The sequence below is a fragment of the Helianthus annuus genome, chromosome 10, assembly GCF_002127325.2.
Source record: "Helianthus annuus cultivar XRQ/B chromosome 10, HanXRQr2.0-SUNRISE, whole genome shotgun sequence".
Classification (NCBI taxonomy): domain Eukaryota; kingdom Viridiplantae; phylum Streptophyta; class Magnoliopsida; order Asterales; family Asteraceae; genus Helianthus; species Helianthus annuus.
In genome coordinates, this window is record NC_035442.2 from 173,338,030 (window position 1) to 173,359,365 (window position 21,336).

A 21,336-nucleotide genomic window follows, 5' to 3' on the forward strand; every position below is an offset into this window, starting at 1 on the left:
GTTACTGGTGTCGGATTTGACACCGGAGGGTTCGCCGGAGTTCCTACAGTGGCAGTGGCCGACAGTTACAGATTGCTCTCCGAATGGTGGTGGCCGGGTGGTTGTGATGGTTGTGGTGGACGAGTGGTGGTGATGGCGACAGGTGGTAGTTGGTGAGGATGGTTGCCGTAGAGTGAGAGGTAGATAGAGGAGAGATCTGGTGTATGACTGAATGTGTTATATGTGAGTGTATATATAATTAATTTTTTTTTATTCATTTTATTAATAAAACATAAAAAATAACTATAAAGACATAAATGCCCTTGACTTAACAGAGTTCATTGGATGGGGTTAAGTCTGTTGGACCAAAATGGCAACGATGAAACCTTTTTGGTTCCAGATGTTAAGAATGAAATCTTTGGACTAAAGTTGCAAAATGGCCCAAACCACAGGGACTAAAATGGCATTTAACTCTTAAAAAAAATACTTTTAGTTAATGATATGATATTATTGGGTAAGGATAGTGTAAAAAGGGCCTAAAGTGTGAGAAGTGTGAGAAGTGTATTATAACACTATATATAATACTATATAACACCATATAAACACCGTATAACAATAAGTAACACCATATAATACCATATAACACTACGTAACACTATATATCATTATATAACAAATATAACACTATAGATCTGTCATAGACATGCTATCAGACAACCTATAGTGTTATATTTGTTATATAATGATATATAGTGTTACATAGTGCTATATGATATTATATGGTGTTACATATTGTTATACGGTGTTTATATGGTGTTATATAATATTATATATAGTGTTATAATACACTTCTCACACTTTGAACACTTTTTTACAGGATCCTCTACCTGATATTATTAATATCATTAATTATAACAATAGTAATAATTATTATAATAAAATAATACACATGATATGTTTGGAAAGCGTAGACTACTCACTACACATGATATGTTTGGAAAACGTAGAATTATTTGAAGTCTTAATGTGTAGGTTGTTATCAAGGATGAGGGGGTCAAGATGAAAGATAGGAATTATTTGCAGATCATGTAAGTGCTTCTTATTCTCCTATACGTTTGGTAACCGACCAAAAGAATTGAATGAGGAACCCGTCGAATATGAACCCACCTTTAAACAACAACTAGTTAATGACCATTATTAGAAGAACTAGATTGTTCTCACCCCCGCGTTGCGGCGGAGAACTCCATGTAAGGTCGAGCTATATACATATACACTAAAACCATGGGTAACATCATTAACAAAATATATACACAAAAACCATTAGTGTTGTCTAGCAAGAGCATTAACATAACTTTAAAAATATGCATCAAGATCCAGGTTCATCAACGGGTTTGTCCTATCTCTGATCTAGATAAAATCTTCAATTTCGACTCCAATGAATCATAATCAAGTAAGCATCATCACATAAAACTTGCTAGGTCACAATATCATAGACATTTATAATCAACAGACCATAGCTTAGACTCCATTTGCAGTTCAAATTGACGAAAAGAATTGTTGTTGCCGTTGATCAACATCATTACAGTGAACCATTGTTGAAACCAACTGCGCAACTCCTAAAATCCGGACCGGTAGTGTTTTGCGCATGAGCTATGATGGTCTTGATAATCTGCCACCCAAAAAATCCTCAACTTGATTTTGTAGCCACCGCCACCCACCGTAGTTGTTTCCATTTTACGAAATCAGCTGCTAGCTCCTTGACCACTTTTTTTTTTATCTGAAGTCACATTCAAGTATACATAAGTAGAAGCATAGTTTTTTTATAATCTACTTGCGGAGGGTTGACATGCTTTATATCAAAATGCTCAAACATGATGAATGGGTATGCTATTTAAAAATTCAATTTGTCACTTTTCATTACATAATATTCGGTTGAAGAATTTCAATTGGGGTGGTAGTGTGGTACTTTATTTACACCTTTGAGAAGTCGTGCACACTTGCGACTCCACGAAATTAATACCATGGGGTTGAAAGAGTCAAGATCACACCTAGCCCTTATCGGTTAATACAATGGGGTTTAAACTTTGAAAGCTTGTTTTAATAAAATTATTTAGAAAACCAATGGATGTCCATTACCTCTGCATACAAAATTTCCATCTGTAAACGTTCAATTAAAGTTCAGAAAGGAAGAACTGAAATAAAAAAAGAAAAATAACAAAATTAGATAACAACAAAAACCTCATTTGCCAATTGAATTGAAGACAATGAATTGGACCTTAAGGCAGCGAAGATTCTTCAAAGTTTTGATGCTCGAACTACTCATCACCATCGGGCTTTGGGTGGAAGAGAATCCAACTCCTCCTGAAAGAGTTTAAACACGTTGTTGACGATTAACATTAAGTAAAACCAAAGAAACTTTTTCTATTTACTATCTTTTTGGTAAAGGTTGTTCATTAAGTTAACATTTAAGTTCGTTAATTCGATTAAAAAAATGTTGTTTGAGATATCACCTACTTAATAACTCATTTTAACAATAGATAAAACTGAAGTTGTAGGGTAGACCTAAATATACATATATTATGGTTGTTAATCATCATGAACATATTGAATTTGCACTATTTGTTAAAAAGAATGGAAAATTAAAAAGTCCCCCCAAATTGGAAGACCTGCAATTTCCATCGTGTGGCTAAACATGAATGGTTTATGGAAACCAAGGGCAATCAGAAGCAAAGCTCCATTATTTAAATCAACATCAAAAGGAAAATTGAATATCATAATAATACCCCTATAACACCAAAACACACACGAAGAATTAGAGATTAACTAAGCCCAGTAATAACAAAACCAACCTACCAGCGAAAATCGTTCGTGCAATCGACGAAAACCCGTGGAGCAGGTGATTAAGGTATTGTCGCAGTGCACTACATGTATTACCACCCGACAAAAGCCACTGCTTGCCGGAGATCGGCATCTATCATCGTCACCTGTTGCCGGCTTCATCACCATCGCCGCCATATATAATGAAGTAAAACTTCATTATTGAATGGTAGTTTGATGGTGGAGTGTGCTATCTACATGAAACTAAAACAGAGGTTTGAAAAAAATTGGAGCTCAATTCAAATTCAAAATCTCTAATTGTTGAACATTAGAATTAATACACTACATTAAGCAACATCAATTTAAAATTGGTCTCCGCACATGCCAACCATCTTATGTTGGAGCGGCTGTTACTTTGTTTGATGAAGGACTTCGGCAAGCCATTGATGATATTGTGGTTGGCGGGGGACCGTTCTTTGGGGACTTGCAATGGCGATTGGCTTCCTTGCCAATCAAAGAGGGTGGGCTTGGATTACTATCGGCGGGGGATGTCTCGTCTTTTGCCTTCGTGGCCTCGAGAGTGCAATCTTTGGAACTTCAAGATCATATTCTGCGAGCTTGTTGTATGGGTGATTTGGATTCGGACTTTAGGGCTGCGTTGGATGGTTTACAAGCCGTTCTTCCTGATGTTGACCTTGGCGGTTTTGCTAATAAAAGCCCCGCCCCCCGTGAACCTCAAACTATTTTGGCGAGTGCTTTTTATGGTAAAACCGTGAAGGAAATCAATGGTGTTTTCGGGTTATCCCCTCGGCAAAAAGCTGTTTTTGATTGTTTACGAGCCCCCCACGCTCAAGATTTCCTTACTGTTATCCCGATCGAGGGCTTGGGGCAATGTATGTCGGCAGTAGAATATCGGTCTGTCCTCAAATATCGATTGATGATACCATTGTACCCTGAGGATGAACCGTGCCCTGTTTGTCGGAAGGTGTGTCTTGATAGCTTCGGGGAACATGCCCTTCACTGCAAAGAGCTTCCTGGCTTCAAGTACAGACACGATCTGGTTAGAGATGTGTTGTTTGACGTTCTCAAGCGAGCTGGTATCGCTGCTAAAAAAGAGGCTCCGGTTAATTTCCTAACGGACCCGAAGGAGGGGAGGTCTTCCCTTCGACCAGCCGATGTGCTGGTTTTTGGATGGTCCGGGGGTAAGCATGCTTGCATTGATCTCACGGGGGTGTCGCCTCTTGCCGGTTTCAGGGGCAGTGGTTTTGTTTCAGGGCAAGCGGCGCAGAAGGCTGAGGCGGGGAAAATATCCAAGCACGAGCAGGCCTGCATAGATAATCAACATGCCTTCCTTCCTTTCGCGTTCGATACCTTTGGTTGTCTGGCCCCTGTGGCGTCCGGATTCTTGAAGCGGGTTCAAAAGGCAGCACTTGCACATGCGACAGTGTCTGTAGGCCATAGTTATGTGTTTAGCCGAGTAGGATTTGCAATTCAAAAGGGGGTGGCGGCGCAGCTTGTTGCCCGTCTACCAACCCATGATTTGTAATTTGCTCTAACCTTCTAATAAAAACACATACTTGAAACAGGTAAAAAAAAAAAATTTAAAACTTGATAGCTCAAAAATATATATATTGAATTAAACCAAGCTCAATTCATGTGCTATTAACACATACACAAGTCTTGAAAAGTTTAAATCAAACCGTGTGTCTAAGATTCAAACTCAAATTATGATATATGTTTCTAGGGTTCAAATGTCATTAACCCAATATTATTTATCCAAAAACTTAAACCCACAAGGTCATAATTCAATTTCTTTTTAACTCAATACGATTTATCAAAAAAACTTTCACACCAGATCACAATTCAATTTCTTGCTTCAACCAAAAACCAAAACAAAGCACCACATGAAAACAAAGAGCAAACAAAATAAACTCACCGGACAAGACCGAGTCTGATGGTGAAGTGTGATAGCGAACAACACAGACTAACCCAATCCGAGCGGTACCGAAATCTTCACCGGAACCTCACCGGAGGTAACCTACTCATTAGATCAGCATGACTCGTCAGATAAGATTCATGGACAACCGATCTAACCAAATAGCCAACATGCAAGAGAAAAGAGAAAAAGGCTAACCGAAAATTGCGAGAACTTGATCGGAACCCTAGCCAGGAAACCCTAGACTCGACGACTTCGTCTCGTGGGTGTGAGGCGAGCACGCGTGGGGTCGGTTGCCGGAGATTCGCCGGTTCCGGCTCTCTCTCTATTGTCTTCCGCCTCTGTCTTTCTCCCTTTTCTCTATATGCCTGTATATCTTTTTTTGAGGTCGTATGTAATGGGGCGCGACCATGGCCATAGCGCCGGTATGGAGCCCCCCACACCGCCCCCCCCCCCCCCAGCGCCATGATCAAAAAAAAAAAAGAAAAGGCGTGAAAAAAATCGCGGCGCGAGAAGGTGGGGATTTGTTCTCCATTTTCCACTTTGGTCCCTGCATTTTACAATTTGGTCCCTGCATTAAAACACTTTGGTCCCTGCATTTTACACTTTGGTCCCTGCATTTTACACTTTGGTTATGATGAGGTAGGGCTTTATCACTACGGCCTCAAGCCCCATAAAGCCCCGGGGTGACGTGGCATGCCACATGGCGCATAACGCCCCTTTGGGGGCTTTATAACTACACATGCCCTGAGAAGATGGGAAGAAAGGAGGGTAAAACACGTGCACAATAATAGCCACGTAGTTGCTAATCACTGTTCATTCAGTTTCCTTACTATCATATATTAATAATAATATTAATAATTAATATTAATAATAATAATAATAATTGAACTAGTGTCTCTAACTCAATTAAACAACCTTTAGTATCAATCATAAAATGAAGAAACCTTTTGCTCTTGTTACGTTCTTTTCCATAGCGAAACATCCGATCAAAAGCCCCGCTGTCTGTTTTAAACCAGTATGCGGTTTAGGCAGTGGCGGACCCAGGATTTTTTTCCAATGGGGTCCAGTTTTTTTGATACTTGGATTTTTTACGCCCAAACGATAGAATTTTCGGGTCGGTCGTCGTTTGGGTCGGGTCGGGGTGATTTATTGAGCTTGGAACCTTTAAAAAAGATAAATAAATAACAAAACAACACATGTCTAAGCACAAAGGCATAAATTGAGTAAATTTTCATTCATTTTAACAAAAAATCAGCTGGTATTAGACTTGAACCCATGACCTCTTTGTTAGCAAACAAGTGATTAACCACCACAATAAGTTTGCTTTTGATACTATGGGGTCCAACTAAATATTTTTATAGGGTACTCACAAAAATTAACATACCGAATCTACTAATTTTTTAAAAAAGATTGGGGTCCGTGGACCCCGACCGACTCAACGTGGGTCCGCCACTGGGTTTAGGCATCATGAATGTGAAAATAATTTTTATAAGGTAATTCATCAACTTGTTTGATTTGAAAACTTAACGTTTTAATTTTTAAGTTGGCCTTGGTTTCTTTTTCTTTTCTTTTGACTATTGTTAGTCAAGTGAAAAACATGATCACCCAAGTCCTAAACTATAATGGTCCAATGTTTTGTCAAATTGTCTAAATGTTATTTTTTTTATGAAATAACAAGTTGGTTATAAATTATGTTTTAAAATCACATGTGCTTTGGATAATTCGATAAAACTTAAATTGGGATTTGGGGTAGGGGCGTTCCACTAGTGATGGAATTTCATCACTCACAACATCCAATCAAGTTCTGTCACGTCATCGAGCTTCTTTGTTTAAGAAATCAATTCATCATGTTGGGTCTGGTTCAAAGAATGTGTCTCATTTGTTTGTGAGTATGAACACCTTGATTCTTGTATGATCGTATGATTCGTCTAAACTCAGATGATCAAATCATCTTGTGTGCACTTTGATTATGTTTGTAAACGTGGATTATATTTCATATACAAATGATGGCTGCTATATATAGGGTATTGGTACCCCTAGCCGTAGCATTGCGCTGCTTACAGAATCATTGTGAACGTGTTATAATTAAAGACATGTTCCTTTAAAAAGATTTGATGGTTATAATATCGTTTCACGAAGTAATACATCACCTATTTCAAACAACTTTTATCAACCCAAAACCTTTCCCCTTGTAAACTGGAATTTAACTCACAAAAAAATCGCATCTAAACATAAATAAAAATAAACATGTCATACTTAGTTAAAACATTAAATTTAAAATATTAAATTTTACATTTCAATAGTTTGGTAAAATAATCATATAAAAAAGAAAGTTAGAAAAAGAAAGAAAACAAAATAAAATAAACCATAAAGTTATAGATTTTTTTAACGGCTAAATGTTGCATTCCCCTGGTATTAAACCCATAACATCCTCTTATTTAAACACCTAAAGGATTTTCACTCTACCACTAGGCCAAAGCCTCAATGGCACAATGGGGATGCAAAAGTAAAACAAAAGAGAAAAACCAAAACCAAGAAACGGTATACTCAGGAGTCGAACCAACTTTTGTGGGAAACGAACATGTGCGTCGAACATCGCAACCGCATAGCTTGAGTTTTGCGATAATTTGTTCTATTTAATTCTTATATACAAAATAAAACGGTGGCAACCTTTTATCAAATCATTGGGTGTTAAGTTAGTTTTTGTATGTATATATAATAGTTAAACAAAACTTACAATCAACTATCGTAAATATGTACACATATAACTTTATTTTGTTTCGTTAACATTGGTAGGTTGTGCGCCTTCAATGGTACACGGTCAAATGCTAGAAAATACATTTTTTTATCATTAATAAAGTGTGTCCAACTCAAGTTAGAATGCGGCCTGTTTTGTCGTATGCCGCTTACTCTTTCAGTTAGACGGTTTAGTTTCTCATTAGACTACGGGGTATGGGGCGGGTGTTGGGTACAAACGCCCAAGTCACCACCCCGGGTGGGTTTGGGTTTCGGCGTGGCCCCTTGGGCGGAGGTTTCAGCCCGGGCGTTGGGCCTCACCATACCCCACGGTCTTAATCATCTAATCTGACTCGACAAACTCCTCAAGTAGGTTAGCAAGTCTTTCGAACACATCCATACATCATTTGAGGTTGACATGCTAACGGAAAAGCTAACAAATCAAGTATCTTATAGTATAAGTAAAAAAAATAAGTAAATTACAAAAATCGTCATTTATGTTAACATCAGATTGCAAGTTGTATCCTTTGTCTTCAAAAAGTACAAAAACGTACTCAATGTTTGTAAACCCCTACACGTTACATCTTTTAAGCCTAACTCTGTTAGTTTTTATAGTTAAATGTGACCAAATAGAACCATGTAAAAGCAAATTAGTCTTTTTACTCTTTTCTTTAAATTAATACATAAAACAATTTTACATACATATACTTTATCTGAACAAGAAGTTAAGAACCAATTTTCTTTTCAAATTTTGACTTTGCAAAATCAGAAACTGAACAAGATGCACACAAAAAAACAAGAAAGATTCAAAACCCATAAAGCTAAATCTAGTAGAAGAGTTATGTTGATTACGTAAGAGCCTATTTCAATCAATTTGATCCCAAAATTGAAAACTCATTGACTCATGGAGGGGCAGAGTGAAAGTTGAAATATAGCCGGGTATACTATATATTATAACATTGTGTGCGTGAAAGAAATCTCCAATTTCCCAGAGACAAACCCTAAATCGGAATCGGAGGGATGGAAGGCAAAGGTACGATGAAGGAATTTGATATATCTGTATACGAAAATTTTTAAATATTTATTTAGAATCATTTTATGAATTTACATCGAGATAGTTGGTAAAGGGACAACAAGCTGCACCGCTATTCCTTCTTTTAATAGCAAAACTAAGTCTTTTGAATATCTCGGGGTCATAACATTATTATGCATGACCCTTTGAACTCGACTAAGTAGGTCCACAGCCTCTGAGGCCAAATACGTGTTATATATGACTTTTTATTTTAACTAATCCGTTCTTTTGTGGTTTTCATAACTGGTTCAACAAGTGGCCTAGTGGTGGAGTGACTTGGGTTCTCCAATGGAGACCCAAGTTCGATTCTCATTAGTGCCACTTTGGTGGCCACCGACACCCGCTTTAAAGCCGGACCGAGGACACTCAAGGTCTGGGGTTCGAAACATGTTTCTTACCCCTCTTTGATGGCTATGGGTATTTGCCGCCAGGGATCCTTGTCGGGTGGTGAACTGGGAAGGGAGATCCCTTCCGCGATCAGGGGTACCGTGCAACTACCCTTTTTTTTAAACTCAGTCTTGTATAAACTGGTTTTGTTAGATCACCAATCAAGATATTTGCGATCTTATTATCTTGTTAATTAATAGGTAGAAAAACTCGAGTGACAAGGAGGGGCCCTTCTGAGATTCTGGCTGAGGGTCCAGGCTCTGCATCTGGTAACCACTCGTTTATTATTATTTTAACCGTTGATGGTTTTTTTATTTAACTCTATGCTTATGATTAATAGGTGGTACCAAAGCTGAAGGGGAAGATGTGGATTTATCACCACTATGTCCAGGTGATTATTATGACATTGATGAAGGTAACACTCTATGAAACTAATTATGATCTTTGCTTAAGCTTGAGTTTCATATTCTTGGAAAGCAATGTGATATTACTTTTCGAGGGAGTTGAATTAATTAAGATTTTTTTTTTCTTCTGTCTGTCAACAGTGAGAAAAAGGTAGAAAAAGGTACCCTGGTATTGGAATCCAGCTACTTGATATCGCCCTACTACTGGACGAAGATCACCGCCTAGTTGAAAAAGTATCTGGAGATTCTATTGAAACTGCTTTGCGTCGGATGCATAAGGTAGTTGGTTTTTCATCTTTTATTTTGTTAAATCAATGACTCTTATTATTATATGGTTATAATAATATTCTTTTGGTTATTACCAACAATTTATGGTTTCGAGGTTGAAGTGATTCGAGGATCCTGCTCGACTGTTTGATTGGGTTGTTCGTAAAACTTATTATTAGTGTGTTTCAAATGTTTCGGACTTGCCCTTGGGTTGTTGGTAAAACTTGTTAATATGGTCATGTTCTTGGTTAATCTCTCTTAAAAATTAAACTTTTTTTATTGGTATGAGTTTCTTGATCAAAATCTGACAAAGTGAACCCCACAAGAAGATATTTGTTATCGGGAATGTTAATCTCTCTTAAAAATTAAACTTATTATTGGTATGAGTTTCTTGATCAAGATTTTGAGTTTGTATAAACGGAAAATGGTTGTGGTTACTCCAGAATTAATTTATTTTTTTTTTTCACTTTCATATTTTGGTGTTATTTTATAAATTAAAGTGAACACATTGCAATAATATATAAATATAATTAACATTCTTTCAAAAAATACAGTTTAAACATGATTCAAAACGTAATATTACACCTTCATCGCAAAGAAGTAAATTGTGTTATCCTTGTTGTTACTTGTTAGCATTTTAAAACTTGAAAACCTCATAGCAACTAGAGCATGCGTAATGCTTTATGCGCATGAGAAAGACCTATGCCACATCGGCTTATATTCATGCGAACACCATCGCGCCAATATTTCATGAGAGCGGTCGCAAGTAACCCAGTTTGAGTGGGCTCAAGAGCGTAGGAGGAAAACTTAAACCCATCATTTAACTCCACCTACGCATTTCTTTTGTTTTTTTTTTTCTTTTTTAGATTTTGGTATAATATTTGGTTTAAGACTTAATATGAATTTTCTCAAATAACTTGTATTTGTTAACAAAAAAACGAAATATATAGTTCTGTTTACTTTTTTTCTTAACATTCCGATATAAAATTTAGTGAAAAGTGAGTTGTGTTAAAAAAATGGTCTTGTAAGCAGTTTTGGCACTTGTTTATTTCGGATGCTAACTTAAAAAATTATATTAAGTGTTTAAAAATAATTAATAAAATCCATTAGAGAATTCAAACTCCTCATTCCTCACATTCAATACCTTTCTAAATTCTAAGAGCATTATTCCATGCATAACGTTCAAGAATTAAGTTATTCTACAAATATTTCTAAAAATAAGAAATGTACAAAGACATAATGAATCGTACAAGATGACACAATGCTGAGCAAAATATAACACAATGTCAAAAAATATAACACAGTGTCGAGGAAAAAAAACACAATGAGTCGCAAAAAAAACACAATGACGCAAATATAAAAAGACACAATAATAAATAAAAAACACAATGATGATAAACAAAAAAAAAAATCTAAAATCTACAACCTATAAATCCAAAAGTGAAAACCTAAAATCTCACATCGTATGGTTTGATGAGACGGTTCCAATGCCGCTTAAATGAGATCAATCGGAGTTCGTTTGATACCCTTTGTACGACTTCTTATTTTTAGAAGCTTTTGTATTTGATCCTAAACCAAAGTTCAATACTTAAGTTCAGAATATCAAAATAAGCAGCATTTGGTACTGATTAGTATCAAATGTTGTACGTCTTCAAAATGAATGGTACCGATTTTCCTCTGTACCGGTTTAATACTATGTCGAACTTCGCTAAAATATGCTCATCCCCGATCCCTCTATAATTCAAGAAATTTTGAAATTTTCGCCTAAGCCTTTTGCTTTGCAGATATGTTTCCCCTACGAGTGTAACGGGCATAGCTAACACTATAAGAGGCTCCACTGATAAATAAAATTTTTAATAGAAGAAATTAAGGTTGTTTTTATAATGGCTGGGTCTATTCGCACACGCTGTTTGTCTTTTTGCACATCCAAAGCGCCTCGCTATGGCCAAAGCGGGGCGCTTTGGCTTTGGTCAACAGACAAGGACTGACTTCTGTCAGTCCTTGTCTGTTGACCAAGCCAAAGCGCCCCGCTTTGGCCATAGCGAGGCGCTTTGGATGTGCAAAAAAGACAAACAGCTTGGGTTGGGGTTTATTTGGGTTGATGTGGGTTAGTTTGGTAGGGATTTTTGGTTGAATTAGTATGGTAGAGATTTTTGTAGTAAAAAATTTTATGTGAGATTTGCCGTTGTGAATGGGAATTTGTTTTTGAATGATTGAATGTTGCCTTTTTTGAATTAAAACGTTGTTTATTTTATTTTATTAAATTTGCCGTTATAATTACGTCGTTACGTCATTATTTTTACAGAAGGTGTATAACATAAGTTCAACGAGCGTTAAATAAAACGAACACGTTATTTGTTTTTGAATGATTGAATGTTGCCTTTTTTGAATTAAAACGTTGTTTATTTTATTTTATTAAATTTGCCGTTATAATTACGTCGTTACGTCATTATTTTTATAGAAGGTGTATAACATAAGTTCAACGAGCGTTAAATAAAACGAACACGTTAAATAAAATATACAGAAAGCCATAAGAATTAAACGTGATGTAAATAGAAGATTAACTGCAATATATATATATATATATATATATATATATATATATATATATATATATATATATATATATATATATATATATATATATATATATCAGTTTGTACATACAATACACAACAAAAAGGTACAACTGAGTACATAATACATAACAAAACACTAAACAAACAAACTAATGTACTAATCCTCGTGCGGTGGGGACGGTGGGAGGGGACGTGGAGGCAACGCAGCGAGCTCTCGTAGCTCAACGAGCGTCTGGACCATCCAGTCAATGAGAGCGCCCTGACGTCTGAGGCGCCGGTCGAAGTCCCGAGCCACCTCACGCGCTACCGGAGGTAGGTCAGCGTAAACGTGCTGCGGGTACTGTGGAGGCTCAGGAGCTGGCTCAACTGATGGTACGTGGACCTCCTCGACCCGGTCCTCCTGCGCCGGATCATCCTGAGCCTGAGGCTGAGGCTGAGGCTGAGGCTGAGGCTGAGCCTGAGCCTGAACCTGACCCTCAGGCTGATCCTCAGGCTCATCGATGCCCAGAGCCTGTCGCTGAGCCCGCCGAGCGGCCTGCTGAACATCAGGAGCGGCTAAGATCCCAGGCCTCACCTCAATAACAACCGGGATGACCTCCGGCAACTCCACTGGCTGAAAAATCAGCCCGTCAGCACCCCTGAACCGCAGACCGACATCAAAGGTACGGGTGATCTGCATAGCGGATACTGACGCGCGGCCCAACCTGGATGACGGGACCGGATCGGACAGCAGCGGATCTAGCTCGGGCACGATCCCTAGCGATCGTGCAATGGCGGTGATAAACGAGCCAGTGTGAAGATACCCGCGGAGCTGCCGGTGGTATGCAGTAGCAAAGTACTCTGCCAGGCTGGCTGCTAGATCGCAGGGCTGGCGGCGTAGTAGGCAGTAAAGAAAGAAAAGGTCACTAAGGTTGACCTTCTCCTTGCTGGAACCCCGCGGCACGATAGTCGACGCAATCACCTGGTGCAGGTATCGGTACAAGGGATCTACAATGGTGGTGGCCTTTTGCCAGGATTTCCCAAAGGGAACCCTGGAAATGGCCCTCCAGAAACTAATAAGCGTCTGCCTGTCCATCATCGTAACAGCCTGCGTATATAAATCAGTATCAAGCTCAGGCTCAGTGTACAAACCTGTGTGGACAGCAAACTCCCGCACACTCATCTCAAACTGCTGACCGGCCAGACGGAATGTAACCTCGTGTACCGGAAATAAAGGGTCCTCCACGTAATCCGCCGGATGCGGCGCGTATGTAAACGTAGAGCAAAACTCGACCGTAAGCTCAGGGTACGAGTCCTCCATCGCTAACTCAAATAGGCGCGACCAGGGAGTATCTAGCCCAACTATGTCACGCGCCCGCTCGATCTCCCCCACGGTAGATAGCAGCTCCCAGTCTATGCCTACGTGCTCCCCAATCGGTATGGTGCGCAACCTAGCGCATCTCCCCCTCGCCCGCGACCCCACCGGAAACTGAAGATACGGACATGCCGGCTCCTCCTCGTCCCCTACCAAACCCTCATCCATATGCTCAATCTCCTCATCGGATAAATCCATCCCTGCACGTTGATCAAATATTATTAAACAAATAATAATAATTAAACAAATAATAATTAAACAAATAATAATAATTAAACAAATAATAATTAAACAAATAATAATAAATAAACAAATAATAATAATAAACAAATATTAATAAACAAATAATAATTAAACAAATAATAAGTAAACAAATAATAATTAAACAAATAATAATAAATAAACAAATAATAATAAATAACTAATATTAATAAACAAATAAACTAATATTAATAAACAAATAATAATTAAACAAATAATAATTAAACAAATAATAATTAAACAAATAATAATTAAACAAATAATAATAAATAAAACAAATAATAATTAAACAAATAATAATAATTAAACAAATAATAATAATTAAACAAATAATAATTAAACAAATAATAATTAACTAATAATAATTAAAGAAATAATAATAATTAAACAAATATTAATAAACAAATAATAAATAAACAAATAATAATAGTTAAACAAATTATTTAATAAACAAATTAAAATTAAAAAAAAAAATAAACATGAACCAAAGCGCCCCGCTATGGCCTCGGCGCGGCGCTTTGGTTCTTCATTCTGAAGAACAGCAGCCAAACAACAGCTGATCCGGTCAAAATCAACAACAATCAACCATTTTTTTGAATGCAAAGATAAAGGAAAGTGACTGGGGTTTAGATCTAACCTTTATGCGGTTGAAAGCTCAAATAATCTTCGAAATTGGCTCGAGTGTGTGTAAATCGCACCTTGTGTGTGTGTTTGTTGTTTGGGTGAAGTGGGGGGGAAGATGCCCCGCTTCAGTGTATAACGAGGGACCAAAGCGCCTCGCTATGGCCAAAGCGGAGCGCTTTGGTTCCAAAACGCCGCGTTTTGAGCATAGCGGGGCGTTTTGGGCTTTTTTTAAATTTTTTAAAATTGTATTTACTTAACAAACGGGTCAATAAATAGTCTAAATTTGCCGTTTTTTCCTTTATACATCATTTTTTAATATATATGGACTATACGGCAAGTTCCGGATCAAATCGGTTACGTGTGATGTCTTATCCCGTGATCTCGTATCATTTAGGTTTGAAATCACAAGTACTCCTGTGAGAAGTGTTATGTGTATCAGCCGCCTACCGTACATGAACATGACGTATTTTTTCATTAATTGCAGTATTATGATGTATATTGTCATTTCGGGTCGTACAAGTGCGTATTGAATCCGATTGGGCCGTGTCGGTGACATTCGGTTTTTAACGTGATGTAACGCGTATATTGAACAAACACAAACGTGGTTATTATTAAACACATTTAAGATACACAAACACAAACGTGATTATTATTAAACACATTTAAGATACATCGTGAACATATGGGATTGCATTAAGGTCGGGGGCACGATACGTAAGCATTTCGTATGTGTCGATCTGATCCCTGTATAATGTATGCCAGCCTGCTGCGCGCTCTGTTCTGTTCGATGTCCAGAGTAGGTTTGGGGGAGGCATTGGATAACAACCTTCAAGCTCTACATGTATGAAATGCCCCTTGTCGACGAACACAACCGCAACTACCAGGTGAGGTTCCTCAGCTTCGTTTGGGCCGCCCAGCATAGGGAAAATTGTATCGCTCCCACGAATGTCGAAGGTGTGAACAATCACACCGTATCGTTGGGCAATAAGAAACCCCGTCTCAGGCATCAACATGTAATTTTCGATACCTGCTCGTCCCACCCCCTGGAAATCGATCCGTTTAACCAGCGCATCATAATGTCCTACATTTTCCGGATCGAAAACCTGCCTCCAAAGCGATTCGTGCATGCGTAACTCCTTTAGAAGCTGTTCCCGGATCTTGAAATATGAATTTTGTTTCAATCCTAACCCAACAGCCACCGATCTAAATCCACAATGACCATCTGGTTTCACGTCCTTTATTTTAACGATGTATGGATGGATCACGTTGGGAATCTGAGAAGCGTAGTTGCGGATCGCTATATCTGTCTTAGGACCGAGCTTGATATTCGGGAAATCAGGGTGTACGTTGAGCGGTTTGGTATTCTTTCCTCTGCAAGAATCTTCGGCTGATATGTACGAGCTGTGACGGGGAAGATCGTCTGAGGCATCGACCCAAGTTTCTTCTGACGGATTGTAAGAGCTTTGTCTAGCAGCTTCAACCTTTCTTTCTTCCTGCCTTTTCAATGTTGGTCGACCACGAGTTTTCTTCAGAACAGCAGGAGGTTTTTTGTTACTGTTCCCTGGATTGAGGATTTGCTGAAACTTTTCAAAGAAGCTCCTTTTCACTTGAGGGGGTGTTGGATCGATCTGTTTTTTCAATTTTTCAAATTCCGCGTCTACATCAATATCCTCTATTTTATTCCTTGCAGGCTTGAAGTCAAGCTTCTTCCAAAACACGTCTATGTGTGTGATCCGGATTTGCTGACCTGTGGATGAAAACAAATTAGGTGGCAAAATCATAACGAGAAAGTTCAAAAATAATAATTACCTTTATTTTCCAACTTTTCCAAACGACAGGCACATGGCAAACCACAGCTGGTAAAAAGTTGGCAACCACAGCTTGCACCGTAGGCTCTCAACCCGTCTTCCTTACGCTTTAGTTCCATACTCAAAAGCTCAATCGCATATATTGAAACCTTTCTGAGAATATATGCAAGCATGGGCTGCTTCTTGTGGTGCGTCATCACTTTTCGGAGGCTTGTTTCAAAGGTACTTCTAATCTCGGCGTATTGTTTAGCAACAACATGATCAACATACAGTACAAGTTTATCCAGTGTGTTGCGATGACTTGGAAAGTGACTTTTTAATGTTGCATGCATGCTCTCAACCCTGTTGGTCGTAGTCTGGCGAAAGTTGATAGTTTGGTTAATCCAGCAAGATACAAACTTTTCACGGTACGGATCCAACCAGGATTTCTTCATATAATCATAAACCTCTAAAATTAAAAAACGTAAATAGTCAGTTTTTGTTATTATATAAAATTTGAACATAATTATGTAAGAAATACTCACGTTCACGGTCAGCTTCTTTCAGCTGTGCTTCAAAGTTTTCCAAGTTATACATGTATATTTCCTCGGTCGTGGACTCGCACAATGTCCAAAATGTACGTACGAATTCTTTCCACTCCTTGTCAGAGAATTTCTTCTTGCTGTTCTTATTAATATTTTGTTGAATATGGAACCGACAAAGATACTTATGCGCTTTTGGAAAAACTTGTTCACACGCGTTCATTAGCGCAAAATCCCTGTCTGTTAAAATCACGCGCGGTTCCATACATCCTGCCAGCATAGACTTGATCCTCTGCAACACCCATAGGTAGTTCTCTGACTTCTCGGCGGAAATTACAGCACAAGCAGCCGTAAACGATTTGTTTGTCGACGTCATGCCTACGACCTGAACAAATGGCAGGTTGTACATGTTCGTTTTGTATGTGGCGTCAATCATTAGCACATGCGGGAAGGCACACCACATAGTGAATGATTTTTCGTGAACAAAGAAGACGTCTTCAACTTCGTTCGATATCTCATTCGTGCGCATGTAATAAGTGTAATTTTTTTCGATAAGAATGTTTTCAAGTTTTTGCATCGGAGACTTACCGACATTTTTTTCGGCGTTGATCTTCTGAACAGCGTTGTGTATATCTTTCGGAATAAGCTTTCTAGCCGGATTGTTTTTTGTCAGCGTTCGCCAAATACTTTGGTTGCGAATATCTTGCTCTGCCAACTCCTTAACCAGTTTTTTGTCCTCCGAAGAAAGCCTTCTCGCATACGCGTGACCCTCGAAGTTTTCAATAGGAGTGTGGTTATGCTTCGCCTTCGTCACCTCGATCCTCCAAACACTTCCGGATGATTCCGAAAACCCGATCATCTCGAACGGGCAGCCTATTTTCTTGCTACCCGTTTTCCTCTGTGTAGCTACACTCTTATGCTCCCCACCAAAAGTACATTGAAACCAAATCTTGTAATTCTCTCCTCTTTTATTCGACCTCTTTGTCACAATGAGGTAACCATTGTCTTTTGCCGTGTCTTGTACCCAACGCACCAACTCTTTACGTGACGAAAAGGTCTGCGTTGTATCAAACGAAAATGTAACCGGGTAACAACCTTCCTCGTCAACAGACACATCCTCCGGCTCACCATCGTCACCGAGATTCGAATAGACTTGATGTTCAAAGCTCTGTTCACAACCGTAACTCTGGTTTGGATAACACTCCTGCTGTACAAAGCTTTGCTCGCCACCGTAACCGAAATTCGAATAACCTTGTTGACAACCGTAACTTTCGTTTGGATAACACTCCTGCTGTACAAAGCTATACTCGCCACCGTAACCGAAATTCGAATAACCTTGTTGTGCGTAAGGGTCCTCCACAGGGGTATTCAAATCCAGCTGCACCGTGTTATCACGATAACGAATGCCAGATACAACCTCTGTCTCCCTCAAGTTGGACGACACCGGTTTCTCAAACGAGTCAGAAATAGCGGTCCCCTCGTAAGAATCAGGAACAACCGACTCGTCAGAATAATCACCGAAAAGATAGTTACTGAACCACGACATCGTTTTTTCAAAAAATTTAACTAATAGAGCAAAGAAGATCGACAGAAAACAATTCGAGTGATGAATCTGTTGTCTGGCTAGTGATTTAAAGCCAGAATTTGGGATCGAAGCGCCGCGCTATGGCCAAAGCGCGGCGCTTAGGGTTCACGGGGCGACTGAAACCTAGGAAGCTTTATGTCTGTCAGTCTGTCACTCAGTCAGTCATTCGAAACCTCGTATCACCTTTTGTCGCCCTAAGCGCCGCGCTATGGCCAAAGCGGAGCGCTTAGGGGTGTGAAAATTATTTTGGCTGTGTGTGATTAGCATGATCCTTTATAATAGCTAACACTATAAGATGCTCCACTGATAAATAAAGTTTTTAATAGAAGAAATTAAGGTTATTTTTTATAGTTTGACGTTTTCAATTATCATGTTAAAATCATTGTAACTAATATAAAAAAGGTATAATTTAATTATAACTAAAAATTCCTTAAAAAATAATTAAAATACTGTAATTCCATATTTCCATAGATACAAATTTAAGTTAGAAATGTCGGCGGGAATAGTGAAAGAGAACTATTGGCTAAAGTGGCGGCTGACTTTAATAAATGGCTTTTTTTTTTTTTTTTTTTTTTTGCGTAAAGTAGTTATCTATAAGACCTGTTAAATTACGATTTTATCCCCTGTTAAAAATTATGATATTGCCTTCAGTTCGAAATTGAATTTATGCTTTGCCTCCAGCTTAGATCTACGATTTTGCCCTCTGTTAAAAAATACGATTTTGCCCTGGTTAAAAAATATATATACTTTGCCTATAATTTGGTTCCCATTTTAAAACTATAATTTCGCCCCTAGTTCAAAATAAAAAATTTGTTTGCCCCTTTGCCCACAGTAAAAAAAATTACGATTTTGCTCACAATTCAAAATAAAAACATGGTTTTGCCCTCAGTTCAAAATATTATTTTACCTCCAGTTTAAAATTACGATTTTACCTCTGTTAAAAATTGCAATCTTCTCATCGTTTTTTTGGCAAAACTATTAGTCTTTTATTTCACTTGGTTGACTTAATTTAGTTTTTATTTGTGCCAAACAGCTGCCTAGCACTCGCTAATTGGTCTTGACAAATTATCGTTTTGCCTCCAACTCTAAATTACACGCTTGCCATCGTTTTAGTTCTTTTTTTTATCATAACTATGATAGTTTTTTCTTTACTTAGGTTAACTCGTTGTATCTTTTTTGATATCGTGCTATAAGTAGCATGTATAACTAACCGAAATAAATACGTACATGTTATTAAAGTGAGAAATATTCGGTATAGCGCCCCGCAATGCGGGCGGCGCATAACTCTATACAAACACAATGGCAGGGAATAGTGTTTCCCTGCCATTGGTCAAAATGGGCGGCTGCCACTCTATCATTTGACCAAATATTTTAACAATTTTAAAATTACGTTTTTGCCTCAAAATAGTGTTTCCCTATCATTGGTTCAAACCAGTTTTTTATTTTATACCCACTTTAAAATTACGTTTTTCCCCCCAGTTAAAATATACGTTTTTGCCACAACTTCAAAATACATTGACCCTTTTGCCCCGAGCTAAGAAATACGATTTTGCCCTCGGTAAAAAATTACGCTTTTACCCTCAGCCAAAATTACGTTTTCACCCCAATTAAAAATAAAATTTTGTTTTTTCTCCTCGACTCAAAATTACGATTTTACACCAGTTTATTATTTTATTATTTTATACCTACTTTAAAATTACGTTTTTGCCCTTAGTTTAAAATTACGTTTTCCCCACAGCTCAAAATAAAATTATGCCTTTGCTCTCAGCTCAAAATTATGAATTTCCACTTGGTACAAAAATATGATATCACCCTCAATTCAAAATTACGTTTTTGCACCTAGTGCAAAATAAAAATATGGTTTTCCCCTAGCTAAAAATTACGATTTTACCATCGGAAAAATAAAAACATGACTTCGCCCCCATCTAAAAATTGTGTCAAGGAGCTGCCTAACACTCGCTCATTAGTCCTTACAAATTACTGTTTTGCCTTGAGCTCAAAATTACGATGTTTTCATCTTTTTGCTTTTTTCTTTCTAGCAAAACTATAGTACTGTTTTTTTAATTGGTTGAGAATTATTCGGCCATCGCCCCGCAACGCGAGCGGTGCATCACCTAGTTATATATATTAATAGAAAGTTGTGATGAATAGTAATTAATAATTTTTAAGTATTTATTGTTTTTAGTAATATTTTATTTATTATTTATTTTTTTTTTAATAATAAATAGTATTTAAAAATTCTTAGGTATTTGTTTATTATATTTGGCATTTAATTTTTTATACATTTGTTTTTATTTTTAATAGTATTTTATCTATTATTCATTTGATTTTTCAATAATAAATAGTAATTAATAATTCTCAGGTAATTGTTTCATTAATTTTCATTAGTAGTATTATATTTAACATTTATTTTGTTTTTTTTATTATTATAACTTCGTTCTTTAACTTTTTTTAAAAAAAAATTCTAAATCTGCATTTATGTTTATTTTTCTTTCACATTCCAAGTTATTTGCTCGCGCATTGTGATGGTATGTTAGCACAGACATTGGATGGGTATGGATTTGGTTCGTTACAGTACCGGTATATTCATGCACTCGGTATAGAAATCAACATGTGTTTTACATCGACTGAAACCATAAAATCGGTAGCCGATACCGACACCGATGTTGTTCAAACGGTATCGATCGGTTCAAATTATAACGGTACTGGTACCGATATGTAATTATCGTCACAGACAAAGTTGTATAATATTTTTTTTTGAAACCGGAAACCATAAATATGAATACAGATAACAACCGTACTGAGGTTGTTTGGTACAATATGCTAGCGATTCGATGTTAGTTTATCGAAAGAAAAAAACGATAAAAATAAATACCAATACCAAACTTACGTTGTTTGTTCGATTTTGATTCTATTCACTACGGCGGCGATAAGATATTTATTATCAAACAATAAACCTTAAAAATTAATACATACTGGTACTGAAGTTGTTCAGTCTGGTAC

The 21,336-nt window shown here is 37.5% G+C and overlaps 1 long non-coding RNA gene across 1 annotated transcript; it reads right to left on the reverse strand.

Annotated features, from left to right (window-relative positions):
- Positions 1–1,268: 1,268 nt before the first annotated feature.
- Positions 1,269–5,487, reverse strand: LOC118483236. Its single transcript, XR_004869968.1, has 6 exons — positions 4,931–5,487; positions 4,733–4,834; positions 2,833–3,060; positions 2,255–2,340; positions 2,116–2,171; positions 1,269–1,756 (listed from the first exon to the last, which is right to left on the reverse strand). It is a non-coding gene; the product is annotated as an uncharacterized LOC118483236 (long non-coding RNA).
- Positions 5,488–21,336: the final 15,849 nt, after the last annotated feature.